The sequence below is a fragment of the Hyla sarda genome, unplaced genomic scaffold (assembly GCF_029499605.1).
Source record: "Hyla sarda isolate aHylSar1 unplaced genomic scaffold, aHylSar1.hap1 scaffold_969, whole genome shotgun sequence".
NCBI classification, from domain to species: Eukaryota; Metazoa; Chordata; class Amphibia; order Anura; family Hylidae; genus Hyla; species Hyla sarda.
In genome coordinates, this window is record NW_026610999.1 from 157 (window position 1) to 19,867 (window position 19,711).

At 44.4% G+C, this 19,711-nt stretch overlaps 6 non-coding genes and 1 pseudogene across 6 annotated transcripts; all 7 read right to left on the reverse strand.

Annotated features, from left to right (window-relative positions):
• Positions 1 to 906: 906 nt before the first annotated feature.
• LOC130351360 (U2 spliceosomal RNA) lies at positions 907 to 1,082 on the reverse strand (annotated as a pseudogene).
• A 6,806-nt stretch (positions 1,083 to 7,888) lies between these two features.
• Positions 7,889 to 8,079, reverse strand: LOC130351322 (U2 spliceosomal RNA). The gene has a single exon (XR_008888053.1). It is a non-coding gene; the product is annotated as a U2 spliceosomal RNA (small nuclear RNA).
• Positions 8,080 to 10,151: 2,072 nt separating this feature from the next.
• LOC130351334 (U2 spliceosomal RNA) lies at positions 10,152 to 10,342 on the reverse strand. The gene has a single exon (XR_008888064.1). It is a non-coding gene; the product is annotated as a U2 spliceosomal RNA (small nuclear RNA).
• A 2,093-nt stretch (positions 10,343 to 12,435) lies between these two features.
• Positions 12,436 to 12,626, reverse strand: LOC130351346 (U2 spliceosomal RNA). The gene has a single exon (XR_008888075.1). It is a non-coding gene; the product is annotated as a U2 spliceosomal RNA (small nuclear RNA).
• A 2,095-nt stretch (positions 12,627 to 14,721) lies between these two features.
• LOC130351359 (U2 spliceosomal RNA) lies at positions 14,722 to 14,912 on the reverse strand. Its single transcript, XR_008888085.1, has one exon. It is a non-coding gene; the product is annotated as a U2 spliceosomal RNA (small nuclear RNA).
• Positions 14,913 to 17,010: 2,098 nt separating this feature from the next.
• On the reverse strand, positions 17,011 to 17,201 carry LOC130351311 (U2 spliceosomal RNA). The gene has a single exon (XR_008888043.1). It is a non-coding gene; the product is annotated as a U2 spliceosomal RNA (small nuclear RNA).
• Positions 17,202 to 19,284: 2,083 nt separating this feature from the next.
• On the reverse strand, positions 19,285 to 19,468 carry LOC130351362 (U2 spliceosomal RNA). Its single transcript, XR_008888086.1, has one exon. It is a non-coding gene; the product is annotated as a U2 spliceosomal RNA (small nuclear RNA).
• Positions 19,469 to 19,711: the final 243 nt, after the last annotated feature.

Here is a 19,711-nt window from a genome sequence, read left to right on the forward strand (position 1 = left end):
AGTTGCAGGCCAAATATGTGTGACATTTCTGCGACTTTAGCTTCTAGAGCATTTTTACAACATTATACATAGGTGCTGAATACATAAAAAGCGACTGTTCAGCGACAGACAAGTCGCATCGGCTGAAAGTAGGCCAGAATGTCAGTCCATGTTGGAGCAGGTTTAGATACAGTCTAAAGCATAGATCTCAAAGTCTGTGCACAGAATTTAGCAAGGGCCTCGCACCTTCTGATGCATCAGGTAGGTGCACAATAGCATAGCCTAACCCTCTGTACTTTGGTCTATATTGATGCGGGACATAGACAGCCAGCTGATGACCAATCCATTAGTGCAATGGATGGCTGGAAGCATTTGTCTTTGCCTTTGCAATACCACAGAAGCAATGCATGGTCAATGTACAGCAATGACACACCTGTGTGAACAGCCAGGAGACCCCCCCCCCCATGTTATGTTACATAGTTACATAGTTAGTACGGTCGAAAAAAGACATATGTCCATCACGTTCAACCAGGGAATTAAGGGGTAGGGGTGTGGCGCGATATTGGGGAAGGGATGAGATTTTATATTTCTTCATAAGCATTAATCTTATTTTGTCAATTAGGAACATTCAGCACCCACCCGCTATCAAGGCAGCTGCCTATCATGTCATGCCCTACCTGCACAGGTGTGCTGGCTACTCAAATGATCCAATTAAGGAGGCCATTTAGTCAGCAGCAGCAGAAGTCCTGTGCCTGGACGCTCCAACAGGGGCCAGACACAAGCAGAAGCAGAAGCAGCAGAAGCAGCAGCAGCACCACCTTTTGTTTTTTGGCTGCAGCAGCAGCAAGGCCCACAGGGCTGGCTAGCTGGCTAGCCAGCAAGCAGGTAGCAATGAAAGTAGGAATCTTTCTTTTTAACCCTGTAAGGGGGTGGTGCACTGTACCCGAAGATACTGCCATATCGGGTCAATGCATAGGGCGACGGAAGCAAGCTTCGAAATCGGCCCCCGTTCTCAAAAATCCATTTAATATATGGTCCCCAGATAGGGGACGTATCAGATATTAAACTGATAAGAACAGATTTTTTACTTTTAGATATAATATTCTTAGACTAAAAGACCTTACGCAGTCCAGATTACACTTAGTCTGCTAAAAGCATATTCCACAGATGTAGATTCCAAAGACTTTTAGCCACTTTGTGACCTAATCTTTTTTTATCCAATAAATAGAAAACATACATCTCACTAAGAGCTAGGCGAACACAATCTTTAGAGGTAATAGTGTCTCTTTTAAAAAGAAGAATATTCCTCGTCTTCCATAGTGCAATTTTAATACAATTTATACTAATCCACAAAACCCGAGACTTCTCCACAGATAAAACATTATAAAATCCATATAAAATAACTTCATGATTTAAAAAATTAAGATCAGAAATGAATTTTAGTAAGGGTCCTATCAAATGCCATATCTCTTGGGCGTAAAAACAGTTCCAAAAAAGGTGTAAAACTGTTTCCTCACTAGGACACCCCATTCTCGGGCACTTTGCACTACGACACAATCCTCTTCTGTGTTGGAATTCTCTGGTAGGCAAACATTGATGTGCTATCTGCCAGGCCAGATCTTTTAAGTCATTAGATAAGAATCCCATATTCACCATCCTCCAAACTCTTAGAGATTTCTCAGTGGAATAATTAGATATTAAGCAAATCTGTTCTATCTTCCTGATTTCAGGAACTAATTTTCGTGCATTACTACAAATTTCTTGACTAAAATTAGCAATGCCATAAATACAAATAATCTTTTCTAAAACCACATAGTGCGCTGGGGGAATAAATAAGATTGGGGACGTTAAAGGTAAGGTTATCCACTTTCTTTTTCTAAAAATGTGACCTGCAGCATATTTTAAAAAATAAGACCAATAACAGTTTCTTTGCAAGCCATTAAAACACATAGAAAAAAAGTGAATATATAAAAACCTTTTTAAATCAGGCACATCCTTACCCCCCAATTTCTTTGTCTTCATCATTACATCTCTCCTGAGTTTATCCATTTTAGACCCCCATAAAAAATGAAAGCAAATCTTGTTTAAAAACTTTAAGGTGCGTTCACTCGGTGGGAAAACCAAGCTTAAATATAGCATGATAGGTAGCAACAAAGCTTTCATTATCAGTACTTTTCCTTCTATTGTTAATTTCCTCATTTTCCAAAAACTTATTTTCCTTTGCACTTTCTCTTTGACGATGGACCAGCTTTCCTCTCCATTATTTTCATTGTCAAAGATGACACCCAAGATTTTGATTTTATCATATTGCACATTCACCTCCGTATTGCCCCAATTCCCTATTGCAAAGCAATCACATTTATTTTTATTTAATTTGAAGCCAGAGCCCTCACAAAAAAATTCTGTCTGTCTGATAGCACGTTTCAGGGATGGTTCATCTGAACATAGAATATTAACATCATCCATATATGCTATCGTCTTTACGCTCTGTCCTCCACTTCCAGGGATTGGCACTCCTCTAATGAGCTTATCTTTTCTCAAAACATTCAACAGAGGTTCTATTGCACATATGAAAAGAATGGGTGATAGGGGGCACCCCTGTTTCACCCCAGACTGTAAACATACCTCTTGGGATAAAAAACCGTTAATTAAAATACGACTAAAACAGTTTTTATATAAAAGTGCAATTTTTCCAACAATAAAATCAGGAAAATTCATTTTCTTTAAAACCAACCATAAAAAATCATGAGAAACACGGTCATAAGCCTTTTGAAAATCCAAGGATAAAATTGCCAATTTCTGATCACATTGTTTCTGATACCATAAAACATCTTTTACAAGGTTTAGATGATCACTTATTTTCCTTCCAGGTACTCCGCATACTTGGTCACTGTGTATAACCTTAGCAATTACCTGCTTGAGCCTATTTGCTAAAATTTTTGCTAAAACCTTATAGTCTGTATTTAGCAGGGTAATAGGCCTCCAATTTTCTAATTTAGAGATGTCTCCTTTTTTAAAAATCAGAGTAACAACACCATCTCTCCAGGACGCAGGTAAAATCTCAGATTTAAAAGCACAGTTAAAAATACCTAAAAGATCATCTTTTAAAATGGACCAAAAACACAGATAAAATTCAACTGGCAACCCATCCGAACCAGGTGTTTTACCATTTAAAAAACTCTTAAAAGTGCTTAAAAGTTCAGGTAAAAAGATTTCATCACAAAGGCTCTCTTGGTCAGTTTTGTCAAGTTTTGAATCCAAGGTATCTAAAACATCATTAGTAAAGGAAATATCAATATCTTTTTTATTAAAAAGCTCCTGATAAAATACTTGTGCTTCTCGCAACATCTCTTCATTAGTTATCTTCCCTTCTATTACAGATATCATTTCTTTCTTTCCCACCACCTTCTTAAAAAAGAATCTCGAACACTTTTCATCATTCTCCAGACATTGCACCTTGCTGTTAAAAATCATTTCTTTTCCTTTTTGACTAATGGCATTTTTTATTTCATTTTTTGTCTGAGCAATAACATCATCCATCTCAAGCCCGGCTTGCTTTAGTTTATAATATGTTTGGATTTTAGTGTTTAACATTTTAAACCATAACTTTTTCTCCTTAGCCTTTTGGATGCCCACACGGATAAAAAACAGTTTAGTCCACTTTTTAACATCCTCCCACCAATCCAAAATATTTTTATATTGGGATTGACGCAATCTCCATTTGTTATAATCAGCAATAAAATCATTTTTTGTTTTCATGTCCTCTAATAAAGTAGTGTTGAGCTTCCAAACGCCTCTGCCTTTCTCTAGGCCAGGTAAAGTGACATGTGCATATAATAACTTATGATCAGAGAAAATATTCGATAAAAGAGAAACATCAACTAGATTAAAACTTTCCGATAAAAAAATAAAATCAATCCTGGATTTGCAGACATTATTTTCCCATGTGTAACCAGGGTCGTCTGGGTATTTTCTCCTCCAGACATCGGTAAAGTTAAAATCCTCAGTCATACTCTTAATCTGTTTCTCTGTTTTATCCACTCTGACATGCACACTTCCACTCTCACGATGATCACCACTCATACAACAATTAAAATCTCCAGCCATTAAAATAGGTGTTGAACCTGGGATAAAAGCCTGAATATCATTAATCAAGTCGGCTCTCTCATTTTTTTCAGGAGAAGCATAGATGTTAAAAAGCTTAATCTCCGAGCCATTGTACTTAATATTAACTAATAGCGCTCTACCAGGTATAATTTCTAAGAAGGACAAAACTTGTACATCTGAACCTCTAAACAAGATCCCAACACCTGAAGATCTGTTCAGATTGTCACCTGACCAGACCGATGGTCCCAAAGTCCAGCCACGACAAAGGTCCTCATAATTTGGACTATGTTCAATTCCACATTCTTGTAAAAAGAACAGAGAACAGTCCAAGGTCTCTAAAAAACTAAACAAAGCAGCCCTTCTCGTAGGGCTCTTTAGACCTCTCACATTAAGAGAGGAGCACTTTAAGGAAGCTATTCGCTACTGGAGTTTGAGTCCGATATGAAACCCACAGGTGACTCCGGGCTTTCGAACTCTTTGATATTTTTTGGATCGGACGCTGATCTTATAGAAGGCCTCCATGCATGTTGACTGTCCTCACATTCGTCTGAGCTTTTTTTGACAGGCCGTTTAATGCCAAGTTGTGGCTCATCTCCGAGTTCCTTCTTCCGCTTGATCTCCTTCACGCCAACCTCCATGGCTTCACTGCTCACTAGTGACCCTCCACCACCAGAACCCTCCACAGAAGGTCTCCCCTCTGTCTCAGGCACAGCAGCAGAAAGGTCCATAAGCTCCGCCACGACATCAGAAGTTACAGCCGGCTTTTCTGAAGGCGCCTCAGACCGCTGGGGTGCTTTCGCAGGTGGTACTTCAGCTTGCACTACACCCACTCTCCCCGCTACACGGTCAGCCCACGATCTAGCTACACTGGAACGGAGACTGCAATCTTTAAAGGCATGGCCTTCTTCACCACAAATGTTGCAGACAATTTTAGCACAGTCCTTAGAAACATGGCCTTCTTGATTGCACCGACCACAGCGAACTGTAGTGTCCGTGCAAACTTCCATAGTATGTCCGAATTTCTTACATTTCCTACAAAAAGTAGGCATCTCGGGATAAAACAAATAGCCCTTATCCCGACCGATAGAAAAGTTGGAGGGTGGATGACACAACCCTCCAATGCCAGTAGCATCCTCCTTCATTTTCACAAAAAACTTATGTTTCCCCGTCCATAGGTCTTCTGAATTCATCACCTTATGGGAATACTTAACAGAACTGCAGTATTTCCCCAAAAAGAGCTCAATATGGGACACAGTCACAAAGGGATTGTGCATACACACAACTAGAGGAATATCACCTCCAGTATACAACACTGTGACCGTGATCCCATCAAGCTCAGCAAGGTCTTGATTGCTTTTCAGCTTCTCAAAAAGATTCTGGCATGCATAAGCAGAGTCCAGAGTTAAGATGAAGCTGCCCTTCCGAGGATCTCTGAGACAGACGATGTTCTCTTTCTTCACCCCAAGAAGCTTGTAGAGAGTTTCTTTCACAAAATAAGAAAGTTGGACGAGTTCTTGCTTGTCTTCATCAACATCAAAGCGAAAGGAAAAACGAATCCGCGTTTCACCGGATGTAAGGTAACGGATGCGAACACCCATCTTGTCGATCGCCTTTTCGGTTCCTCGTAGCAGCCCCCCTTGAAAAAGGTAGGACAAACTCCCAGGATCCTCCTGACCAGACACTTGATCTAGCCAAAAGGCCGAGAAGCGATAACCGTGAAAGGGGCGGGCCCAACAAGGTCCCCTTCATGGGCACTATCACTGCTTGCTGTCAGGGAGGCTGCCAGACAATTTTCCATGCACACTCTGGGCTGGGGGGCAGTCAACCACCAGTACACACAGCAGAACCTAAACCCATACCATTATTGCTAAGCAGCAAGACAGGGGCCCATTGCACTCCCACGGGGCCTTTTTAAATGCAATCCATAACCCGGATTTGCCAGGAACCCTTCTTACTCCTCCTACTTGCATGTGACACTGGGCTTAGGATCTGCATAGGAAACACACACACAAGCACACACCTACCTTTGTTGCCTGCAGATGCCTCCTTGGCTGTCCCCAAACGGTATCAAACCAACACCCACGGGAAGCTGTAAGCATAGAGGACATGCCTGCACCCCATTGGACTTACCTGTGTGGGTTAAATCCGGGTTATTTGACAACCTATGGCGGTGATGGTTCTGCTCAGGCAGAGCAGTGCTGATGCTCCTCATAAAGCTGTCGCTGCTGTGAAGGTTCTAGGTGACATCACAAATCCCTTTGGTTACATACACAACAAAGCTGGGTTGTTGTTGTTTACACTCTGCAAGGCCTGTGGAAGTGAGTGACATCATAGCACTGTAGTTCTGAGGGTTCAAGATGGATGCAACAATCTCCTGTTGCTTCTATGAAGGCCGTAATAGACGACATCACCAAACAGCTCCATAGTCACATACACAGCAAAGGAGAGATGTTGTTTACACCTAGTGATGTCAGTGGTATTGAGTGACATCACAGCACAGTGCTAAGGCTCCTGGGCCTGGACACAGCAGCGGCTGCAATATCTCAACGGAGAATACGTTTATATCTATGTGTGTGTGTGCGCATATATATATATATATATATATATATATATATATATATATATATCTCCGCCGAAATCACTTTTAAACCCATTTCCACCTTTTTTTCCCTTCTCTTCCTCTTACTTTTTTTTCACGTTTTTTTACGTTTTTCTCCTTTTCGCCTCTTTTCTGGGCGTATTATTCTTCTTTTTCTTCTTTTTTTTCGTCTAATGCATACCCCATCAGTGCAGCAATGCTTATTCAATACCGCCAGCAGATGGAGACACTGGGGGATAATTTTCTAAGGATTTATACTGATTTTTCCTGTCTGAATTTGTCGCACAGAAAGTTGCAGGCCAAATATGTGTGACATTTCTGCGACTTTAGCTTCTAGAGCATTTTTACAACATTATACATAGGTGCTGAATACATAAAAAGCGACTGTTCAGCGACAGACAAGTCGCATCGGCTGAAAGTAGGCCAGAATGTCAGTCCATGTTGGAGCAGGTTTAGATACAGTCTAAAGCATAGATCTCAAAGTCTGTGCACAGAATTTAGCAAGGGCCTCGCACCTTCTGATGCATCAGGTAGGTGCACAATAGCATAGCCTAACCCTCTGTACTTTGGTCTATATTGATGCGGGACATAGACAGCCAGCTGATGACCAATCCATTAGTGCAATGGATGGCTGGAAGCATTTGTCTTTGCCTTTGCAATACCACAGAAGCAATGCATGGTCAATGTACAGCAATGACACACCTGTGTGAACAGCCAGGAGACCCCCCCCCCCCCCCCCCATGTTATGTTACATAGTTACATAGTTAGTACGGTCGAAAAAAGACATATGTCCATCACGTTCAACCAGGGAATTAAGGGGTAGGGGTGTGGCGCGATATTGGGGAAGGGATGAGATTTTATATTTCTTCATAAGCATTAATCTTATTTTGTCAATTAGGAACATTCAGCACCCACCCGCTATCAAGGCAGCTGCCTATCATGTCATGCCCTACCTGCACAGGTGTGCTGGCTACTCAAATGATCCAATTAAGGAGGCCATTTAGTCAGCAGCAGCAGAAGTCCTGTGCCTGGACGCTCCAACAGGGGCCAGACACAAGCAGAAGCAGAAGCAGCAGAAGCAGCAGCAGCACCACCTTTTGTTTTTTGGCTGCAGCAGCAGCAAGGCCCACAGGGCTGGCTAGCTGGCTAGCCAGCAAGCAGGTAGCAATGAAAGTAGGAATCTTTCTTTTTAACCCTGTAAGGGGGTGGTGCACTGTACCCGAAGATACTGCCATATCGGGTCAATGCATAGGGCGACGGAAGCAAGCTTCGAAATCGGCCCCCGTTCTCAAAAATCCATTTAATATATGGTCCCCAGATAGGGGACGTATCAGATATTAAACTGATAAGAACAGATACTACACTTGATCTTAGCCAAAAGGCCGAGAAGCGATAACCGTGAAAGGGGCGGTCCCAACAAGGTCCCCTTCATGGGCACTATCACTGCTTGCTGTCAGGGAGGCTGCCAGACAATTTTCCATGCACACTCTGGGCTGGGGGGCAGTCAACCACCAGTACACACAGCAGAACCTAAACCCATACCATTATTGCTAAGCAGCAAGACAGGGGCCCATTGCACTCCCACGGGGCCTTTTTAAATGCAATCCATAACCCGGATTTGCCAGGAACCCTTCTTACTCCTCCTACTTGCATGTGACACTGGGCTTAGGATCTGCATAGGAAACACACACACAAGCACACACCTACCTTTGTTGCCTGCAGATGCCTCCTTGGCTGTCCCCAAACGGTATCAAACCAACACCCACGGGAAGCTGTAAGCATAGAGGACATGCCTGCACCCCATTGGACTTACCTGTGTGGGTTAAATCCGGGTTATTTGACAACCTATGGCGGTGATGGTTCTGCTCAGGCAGAGCAGTGCTGATGCTCCTCATAAAGCTGTCGCTGCTGTGAAGGTTCTAGGTGACATCACAAATCCCTTTGGTTACATACACAACAAAGCTGGGTTGTTGTTGTTTACACTCTGCAAGGCCTGTGGAAGTGAGTGACATCATAGCACTGTAGTTCTGAGGGTTCAAGATGGATGCAACAATCTCCTGTTGCTTCTATGAAGGCCGTAATAGACGACATCACCAAACAGCTCCATAGTCACATACACAGCAAAGGAGAGATGTTGTTTACACCTAGTGATGTCAGTGGTATTGAGTGACATCACAGCACAGTGCTAAGGCTCCTGGGCCTGGACACAGCAGCGGCTGCAACATCTCAACGGAGAATACGTTTATATCTATGTGTGTGTGTGCGCATATATATATATATATATATATATATATATATATATATATATATATTTCTCCGCCGAAATCACTTTTAAACCCATTTCCACCTTTTTTTCCCTTCTCTTCCTCTTACTTTTTTTTCACGTTTTTTTACGTTTTTCTCCTTTTCGCCTCTTTTCTGGGCGTATTATTCTTCTTTTTCTTCTTTTTTTTCGTCTAATGCATACCCCATCAGTGCAGCAATGCTTATTCAATACCGCCAGCAGATGGAGACACTGGGGGATAATTTTCTAAGGATTTATACTGATTTTTCCTGTCTGAATTTGTCGCACAGAAAGTTGCAGGCCAAATATGTGTGACATTTCTGCGACTTTAGCTTCTAGAGCATTTTTACAACATTATACATAGGTGCTGAATACATAAAAAGCGACTGTTCAGCGACAGACAAGTCGCATCGGCTGAAAGTAGGCCAGAATGTCAGTCCATGTTGGAGCAGGTTTAGATACAGTCTAAAGCATAGATCTCAAAGTCTGTGCACAGAATTTAGCAAGGGCCTCGCACCTTCTGATGCATCAGGTAGGTGCACAATAGCATAGCCTAACCCTCTGTACTTTGGTCTATATTGATGCGGGACATAGACAGCCAGCTGATGACCAATCCATTAGTGCAATGGATGGCTGGAAGCATTTGTCTTTGCCTTTGCAATACCACAGAAGCAATGCATGGTCAATGTACAGCAATGACACACCTGTGTGAACAGCCAGGAGACCCCCCCCCCCCCCCCCCCCCCCCATGTTATGTTACATAGTTACATAGTTAGTACGGTCGAAAAAAGACATATGTCCATCACGTTCAACCAGGGAATTAAGGGGTAGGGGTGTGGCGCGATATTGGGGAAGGGATGAGATTTTATATTTCTTCATAAGCATTAATCTTATTTTGTCAATTAGGAACATTCAGCACCCACCCGCTATCAAGGCAGCTGCCTATCATGTCATGCCCTACCTGCACAGGTGTGCTGGCTACTCAAATGATCCAATTAAGGAGGCCATTTAGTCAGCAGCAGCAGAAGTCCTGTGCCTGGACGCTCCAACAGGGGCCAGACACAAGCAGAAGCAGAAGCAGCAGAAGCAGCAGCAGCAGCAAGGCCCACAGGGCTGGCTAGCTGGCTAGCCAGCAAGCAGGTAGCAATGAAAGTAGGAATCTTTCTTTTTAACCCTGTAAGGGGGTGGTGCACTGTACCCGAAGATACTGCCATATCGGGTCAATGCATAGGGCGACGGAAGCAAGCTTCGAAATCGGCCCCCGTTCTCAAAAATCCATTTAATATATGGTCCCCAGATAGGGGACGTATCAGATATTAAACTGATAAGAACAGATACTACACTTGATCTTAGCCAAAAGGCCGAGAAGCGATAACCGTGAAAGGGGCGGGCCCAACAAGGTCCCCTTCATGGGCACTATCACTGCTTGCTGTCAGGGAGGCTGCCAGACAATTTTCCATGCACACTCTGGGCTGGGGGGCAGTCAACCACCAGTACACACAGCAGAACCTAAACCCATACCATTATTGCTAAGCAGCAAGACAGGGGCCCATTGCACTCCCACGGGGCCTTTTTAAATGCAATCCATAACCCGGATTTGCCAGGAACCCTTCTTACTCCTCCTACTTGCATGTGACACTGGGCTTAGGATCTGCATAGGAAACACACACACAAGCACACACCTACCTTTGTTGCCTGCAGATGCCTCCTTGGCTGTCCCCAAACGGTATCAAACCAACACCCACGGGAAGCTGTAAGCATAGAGGACATGCCTGCACCCCATTGGACTTACCTGTGTGGGTTAAATCCGGGTTATTTGACAACCTATGGCGGTGATGGTTCTGCTCAGGCAGAGCAGTGCTGATGCTCCTCATAAAGCTGTCGCTGCTGTGAAGGTTCTAGGTGACATCACAAATCCCTTTGGTTACATACACAACAAAGCTGGGTTGTTGTTGTTTACACTCTGCAAGGCCTGTGGAAGTGAGTGACATCATAGCACTGTAGTTCTGAGGGTTCAAGATGGATGCAACAATCTCCTGTTGCTTCTATGAAGGCCGTAATAGACGACATCACCAAACAGCTCCATAGTCACATACACAGCAAAGGAGAGATGTTGTTTACACCTAGTGATGTCAGTGGTATTGAGTGACATCACAGCACAGTGCTAAGGCTCCTGGGCCTGGACACAGCAGCGGCTGCAATATCTCAACGGAGAATACGTTTATATCTATGTGTGTGTGTGCGCATATATATATATATATATATATATATATATATATATATATATATATTTCTCCGCCGAAATCACTTTTAAACCCATTTCCACCTTTTTTTCCCTTCTCTTCCTCTTACTTTTTTTTCACGTTTTTTTACGTTTTTCTCCTTTTCGCCTCTTTTCTGGGCGTATTATTCTTCTTTTTCTTCTTTTTTTTCGTCTAATGCATACCCCATCAGTGCAGCAATGCTTATTCAATACCGCCAGCAGATGGAGACACTGGGGGATAATTTTCTAAGGATTTATACTGATTTTTCCTGTCTGAATTTGTCGCACAGAAAGTTGCAGGCCAAATATGTGTGACATTTCTGCGACTTTAGCTTCTAGAGCATTTTTACAACATTATACATAGGTGCTGAATACATAAAAAGCGACTGTTCAGCGACAGACAAGTCGCATCGGCTGAAAGTAGGCCAGAATGTCAGTCCATGTTGGAGCAGGTTTAGATACAGTCTAAAGCATAGATCTCAAAGTCTGTGCACAGAATTTAGCAAGGGCCTCGCACCTTCTGATGCATCAGGTAGGTGCACAATAGCATAGCCTAACCCTCTGTACTTTGGTCTATATTGATGCGGGACATAGACAGCCAGCTGATGACCAATCCATTAGTGCAATGGATGGCTGGAAGCATTTGTCTTTGCCTTTGCAATACCACAGAAGCAATGCATGGTCAATGTACAGCAATGACACACCTGTGTGAACAGCCAGGAGACCCCCCCCCCCCCCCCATGTTATGTTACATAGTTACATAGTTAGTACGGTCGAAAAAAGACATATGTCCATCACGTTCAACCAGGGAATTAAGGGGTAGGGGTGTGGCGCGATATTGGGGAAGGGATGAGATTTTATATTTCTTCATAAGCATTAATCTTATTTTGTCAATTAGGAACATTCAGCACCCACCCGCTATCAAGGCAGCTGCCTATCATGTCATGCCCTACCTGCACAGGTGTGCTGGCTACTCAAATGATCCAATTAAGGAGGCCATTTAGTCAGCAGCAGCAGAAGTCCTGTGCCTGGACGCTCCAACAGGGGCCAGACACAAGCAGAAGCAGAAGCAGCAGAAGCAGCAGCAGCACCACCTTTTGTTTTTTGGCTGCAGCAGCAGCAAGGCCCACAGGGCTGGCTAGCTGGCTAGCCAGCAAGCAGGTAGCAATGAAAGTAGGAATCTTTCTTTTTAACCCTGTAAGGGGGTGGTGCACTGTACCCGAAGATACTGCCATATCGGGTCAATGCATAGGGCGACGGAAGCAAGCTTCGAAATCGGCCCCCGTTCTCAAAAATCCATTTAATATATGGTCCCCAGATAGGGGACGTATCAGATATTAAACTGATAAGAACAGATACTACACTTGATCTTAGCCAAAAGGCCGAGAAGCGATAACCGTGAAAGGGGCGGGCCCAACAAGGTCCCCTTCATGGGCACTATCACTGCTTGCTGTCAGGGAGGCTGCCAGACAATTTTCCATGCACACTCTGGGCTGGGGGGCAGTCAACCACCAGTACACACAGCAGAACCTAAACCCATACCATTATTGCTAAGCAGCAAGACAGGGGCCCATTGCACTCCCACGGGGCCTTTTTAAATGCAATCCATAACCCGGATTTGCCAGGAACCCTTCTTACTCCTCCTACTTGCATGTGACACTGGGCTTAGGATCTGCATAGGAAACACACACACAAGCACACACCTACCTTTGTTGCCTGCAGATGCCTCCTTGGCTGTCCCCAAACGGTATCAAACCAACACCCACGGGAAGCTGTAAGCATAGAGGACATGCCTGCACCCCATTGGACTTACCTGTGTGGGTTAAATCCGGGTTATTTGACAACCTATGGCGGTGATGGTTCTGCTCAGGCAGAGCAGTGCTGATGCTCCTCATAAAGCTGTCGCTGCTGTGAAGGTTCTAGGTGACATCACAAATCCCTTTGGTTACATACACAACAAAGCTGGGTTGTTGTTGTTTACACTCTGCAAGGCCTGTGGAAGTGAGTGACATCATAGCACTGTAGTTCTGAGGGTTCAAGATGGATGCAACAATCTCCTGTTGCTTCTATGAAGGCCGTAATAGACGACATCACCAAACAGCTCCATAGTCACATACACAGCAAAGGAGAGATGTTGTTTACACCTAGTGATGTCAGTGGTATTGAGTGACATCACAGCACAGTGCTAAGGCTCCTGGGCCTGGACACAGCAGCGGCTGCAATATCTCAACGGAGAATACGTTTATATCTATGTGTGTGTGTGCGCATATATATATATATATATATATATATATATATATATATATATATATATATACTCCGCCGAAATCACTTTTAAACCCATTTCCACCTTTTTTTCCCTTCTCTTCCTCTTACTTTTTTTTCACGTTTTTTTACGTTTTTCTCCTTTTCGCCTCTTTTCTGGGCGTATTATTCTTCTTTTTCTTCTTTTTTTTCGTCTAATGCATACCCCATCAGTGCAGCAATGCTTATTCAATACCGCCAGCAGATGGAGACACTGGGGGATAATTTTCTAAGGATTTATACTGATTTTTCCTGTCTGAATTTGTCGCACAGAAAGTTGCAGGCCAAATATGTGTGACATTTCTGCGACTTTAGCTTCTAGAGCATTTTTACAACATTATACATAGGTGCTGAATACATAAAAAGCGACTGTTCAGCGACAGACAAGTCGCATCGGCTGAAAGTAGGCCAGAATGTCAGTCCATGTTGGAGCAGGTTTAGATACAGTCTAAAGCATAGATCTCAAAGTCTGTGCACAGAATTTAGCAAGGGCCTCGCACCTTCTGATGCATCAGGTAGGTGCACAATAGCATAGCCTAACCCTCTGTACTTTGGTCTATATTGATGCGGGACATAGACAGCCAGCTGATGACCAATCCATTAGTGCAATGGATGGCTGGAAGCATTTGTCTTTGCCTTTGCAATACCACAGAAGCAATGCATGGTCAATGTACAGCAATGACACACCTGTGTGAACAGCCAGGAGACCCCCCCCCCCCCCCATGTTATGTTACATAGTTACATAGTTAGTACGGTCGAAAAAAGACATATGTCCATCACGTTCAACCAGGGAATTAAGGGGTAGGGGTGTGGCGCGATATTGGGGAAGGGATGAGATTTTATATTTCTTCATAAGCATTAATCTTATTTTGTCAATTAGGAACATTCAGCACCCACCCGCTATCAAGGCAGCTGCCTATCATGTCATGCCCTACCTGCACAGGTGTGCTGGCTACTCAAATGATCCAATTAAGGAGGCCATTTAGTCAGCAGCAGCAGAAGTCCTGTGCCTGGACGCTCCAACAGGGGCCAGACACAAGCAGAAGCAGAAGCAGCAGAAGCAGCAGCAGCACCACCTTTTGTTTTTTGGCTGCAGCAGCAGCAAGGCCCACAGGGCTGGCTAGCTGGCTAGCCAGCAAGCAGGTAGCAATGAAAGTAGGAATCTTTCTTTTTAACCCTGTAAGGGGGTGGTGCACTGTACCCGAAGATACTGCCATATCGGGTCAATGCATAGGGCGACGGAAGCAAGCTTCGAAATCGGCCCCCGTTCTCAAAAATCCATTTAATATATGGTCCCCAGATAGGGGACGTATCAGATATTAAACTGATAAGAACAGATACTACACTTGATCTTAGCCAAAAGGCCGAGAAGCGATAACCGTGAAAGGGGCGGGCCCAACAAGGTCCCCTTCATGGGCACTATCACTGCTTGCTGTCAGGGAGGCTGCCAGACAATTTTCCATGCACACTCTGGGCTGGGGGGCAGTCAACCACCAGTACACACAGCAGAACCTAAACCCATACCATTATTGCTAAGCAGCAAGACAGGGGCCCATTGCACTCCCACGGGGCCTTTTTAAATGCAATCCATAACCCGGATTTGCCAGGAACCCTTCTTACTCCTCCTACTTGCATGTGACACTGGGCTTAGGATCTGCATAGGAAACACACACACAAGCACACACCTACCTTTGTTGCCTGCAGATGCCTCCTTGGCTGTCCCCAAACGGTATCAAACCAACACCCACGGGAAGCTGTAAGCATAGAGGACATGCCTGCACCCCATTGGACTTACCTGTGTGGGTTAAATCCGGGTTATTTGACAACCTATGGCGGTGATGGTTCTGCTCAGGCAGAGCAGTGCTGATGCTCCTCATAAAGCTGTCGCTGCTGTGAAGGTTCTAGGTGACATCACAAATCCCTTTGGTTACATACACAACAAAGCTGGGTTGTTGTTGTTTACACTCTGCAAGGCCTGTGGAAGTGAGTGACATCATAGCACTGTAGTTCTGAGGGTTCAAGATGGATGCAACAATCTCCTGTTGCTTCTATGAAGGCCGTAATAGACGACATCACCAAACAGCTCCATAGTCACATACACAGCAAAGGAGAGATGTTGTTTACACCTAGTGATGTCAGTGGTATTGAGTGACATCACAGCACAGTGCTAAGGCTCCTGGGCCTGGACACAGCAGCGGCTGCAATATCTCAACGGAGAATACGTTTATATCTATGTGTGTGTGTGCGCATATATATATATATATATATATATATATATATATATATATATATATTTCTCCGCCGAAATCACTTTTAAACCCATTTCCACCTTTTTTTCCCTTCTCTTCCTCTTACTTTTTTTTCACGTTTTTTTACGTTTTTCTCCTTTTCGCCTCTTTTCTGGGCGTATTATTCTTCTTTTTCTTCTTTTTTTTCGTCTAATGCATACCCCATCAGTGCAGCAATGCTTATTCAATACCGCCAGCAGATGGAGACACTGGGGGATAATTTTCTAAGGATTTATACTGATTTTTCCTGTCTGAATTTGTCGCACAGAAAGTTGCAGGCCAAATATGTGTGACATTTCTGCGACTTTAGCTTCTAGAGCATTTTTACAACATTATACATAGGTGCTGAATACATAAAAAGCGACTGTTCAGCGACAGACAAGTCGCATCGGCTGAAAGTAGGCCAGAATGTCAGTCCATGTTGGAGCAGGTTTAGATACAGTCTAAAGCATAGATCTCAAAGTCTGTGCACAGAATTTAGCAAGGGCCTCGCACCTTCTGATGCATCAGGTAGGTGCACAATAGCATAGCCTAACCCTCTGTACTTTGGTCTATATTGATGCGGGACATAGACAGCCAGCTGATGACCAATCCATTAGTGCAATGGATGGCTGGAAGCATTTGTCTTTGCCTTTGCAATACCACAGAAGCAATGCATGGTCAATGTACAGCAATGACACACCTGTGTGAACAGCCAGGAGACCCCCCCCCCCCCCCCCCCCCATGTTATGTTACATAGTTACATAGTTAGTACGGTCGAAAAAAGACATATGTCCATCACGTTCAACCAGGGAATTAAGGGGTAGGGGTGTGGCGCGATATTGGGGAAGGGATGAGATTTTATATTTCTTCATAAGCATTAATCTTATTTTGTCAATTAGGAACATTCAGCACCCACCCGCTATCAAGGCAGCTGCCTATCATGTCATGCCCTACCTGCACAGGTGTGCTGGCTACTCAAATGATCCAATTAAGGAGGCCATTTAGTCAGCAGCAGCAGAAGTCCTGTGCCTGGACGCTCCAACAGGGGCCAGACACAAGCAGAAGCAGAAGCAGCAGAAGCAGCAGCAGCACCACCTTTTGTTTTTTGGCTGCAGCAGCAGCAAGGCCCACAGGGCTGGCTAGCTGGCTAGCCAGCAAGCAGGTAGCAATGAAAGTAGGAATCTTTCTTTTTAACCCTGTAAGGGGGTGGTGCACTGTACCCGAAGATACTGCCATATCGGGTCAATGCATAGGGCGACGGAAGCAAGCTTCGAAATCGGCCCCCGTTCTCAAAAATCCATTTAATATATGGTCCCCAGATAGGGGACGTATCAGATATTAAACTGATAAGAACAGATACTACACTTGATCTTAGCCAAAAGGCCGAGAAGCGATAACCGTGAAAGGGGCGGGCCCAACAAGGTCCCCTTCATGGGCACTATCACTGCTTGCTGTCAGGGAGGCTGCCAGACAATTTTCCATGCACACTCTGGGCTGGGGGGCAGTCAACCACCAGTACACACAGCAGAACCTAAACCCATACCATTATTGCTAAGCAGCAAGACAGGGGCCCATTGCACTCCCACGGGGCCTTTTTAAATGCAATCCATAACCCGGATTTGCCAGGAACCCTTCTTACTCCTCCTACTTGCATGTGACACTGGGCTTAGGATCTGCATAGGAAACACACACACAAGCACACACCTACCTTTGTTGCCTGCAGATGCCTCCTTGGCTGTCCCCAAACGGTATCAAACCAACACCCACGGGAAGCTGTAAGCATAGAGGACATGCCTGCACCCCATTGGACTTACCTGTGTGGGTTAAATCCGGGTTATTTGACAACCTATGGCGGTGATGGTTCTGCTCAGGCAGAGCAGTGCTGATGCTCCTCATAAAGCTGTCGCTGCTGTGAAGGTTCTAGGTGACATCACAAATCCCTTTGGTTACATACACAACAAAGCTGGGTTGTTGTTGTTTACACTCTGCAAGGCCTGTGGAAGTGAGTGACATCATAGCACTGTAGTTCTGAGGGTTCAAGATGGATGCAACAATCTCCTGTTGCTTCTATGAAGGCCGTAATAGACGACATCACCAAACAGCTCCATAGTCACATACACAGCAAAGGAGAGATGTTGTTTACACCTAGTGATGTCAGTGGTATTGAGTGACATCACAGCACAGTGCTAAGGCTCCTGGGCCTGGACACAGCAGCGGCTGCAATATCTCAACGGAGAATACGTTTATATCTATGTGTGTGTGTGCGCATATATATATATATATATATATATATATATATTTCTCCGCCGAAATCACTTTTAAACCCATTTCCACCTTTTTTTCCCTTCTCTTCCTCTTACTTTTTTTTCACGTTTTTTTACGTTTTTCTCCTTTTCGCCTCTTTTCTGGGCGTATTATTCTTCTTTTTCTTCTTTTTTTTCGTCTAATGCATACCCCATCAGTGCAGCAATGCTTATTCAATACCGCCAGCAGATGGAGACACTGGGGGATAATTTTCTAAGGATTTATACTGATTTTTCCTGTCTGAATTTGTCGCACAGAAAGTTGCAGGCCAAATATGTGTGACATTTCTGCGACTTTAGCTTCTAGAGCATTTTTACAACATTATACATAGGTGCTGAATACATAAAAAGCGACTGTTCAGCGACAGACAAGTCGCATCGGCTGAAAGTAGGCCAGAATGTCAGTCCATGTTGGAGCAGGTTTAGATACAGTCTAAAGCATAGATCTCAAAGTCTGTGCACAGAATTTAGCAAGGGCCTCGCACCTTCTGATGCATCAGGTAGGTGCACAATAGCATAGCCTAACCCTCTGTACTTTGGTCTATATTGATGCGGGACATAGACAGCCAGCTGATGACCAATCCATTAGTGCAATGGATGGCTGGAAGCATTTGTCTTTGCCTTTGCAATACCACAGAAGCAATGCATGGTCAATGTACAGCAATGACACACCTGTGTGAACAGCCAGGAGACCCCCCCCCCCCCCCCCATGTTATGTTACATAGTTACATAGTTAGTACGGTCGAAAAAAGACATATGTCCATCACGTTCAACCAGGGAATTAAGGGGTAGGGGTGTGGCGCGATATTGGGGAAGGGATGAGATTTTATATTTCTTCATAAGCATTAATCTTATTTTGTCAATTAGGAACATTCAGCACCCACCCGCTATCAAGGCAGCTGCCTATCATGTCATGCCCTACCTGCACAGGTGTGCTGGCTACTCAAATGATCCAATTAAGGAGGCCATTTAGTCAGCAGCAGCAGAAGTCCTGTGCCTGGACGCTCCAACAGGGGCCAGACACAAGCAGAAGCAGAAGCAGCAGAAGCAGCAGCAGCACCACCTTTTGTTTTTTGGCTGCAGCAGCAGCAGCAAGGCCCACAGGGCTGGCTAGCTGGCTAGCCAGCAAGCAGGTAGCAATGAAAGTAGGAATCTTTCTTTTTAACCCTGTAAGGGGGTGGTGCACTGTACCCGAAGATACTGCCATATCGGGTCAATGCATAGGGCGACGGAAGCAAGCTTCGAAATCGGCCCCCGTTCTCAAAAATCCATTTAATATATGGTCCCCAGATAGGGGACGTATCAGATATTAAACTGATAAGAACAGATTTTTTTTTTTTTTTTTTATCTAAAGCCGAGGAACGTGCTTTCGATTCACCCAAAGTGCAAGAAAAAGTGCAAACGTGTTACACTAAAAAAACGTGCACAAAGGATGCGGTCTATCGCAAGCCCTTCTCCGATAGGAGAGAGGCCCCCCAACAAACCTTACCCTTCGCCTCCGGACCAAAAGGTACCTGCGAGGTTCCAGGTTCGATGTCCCTTTTCGCCGAAGCTACTAGGGGACCACAAATGCTCCCGGCATCCCCCTTGGCGTTGGCCAAG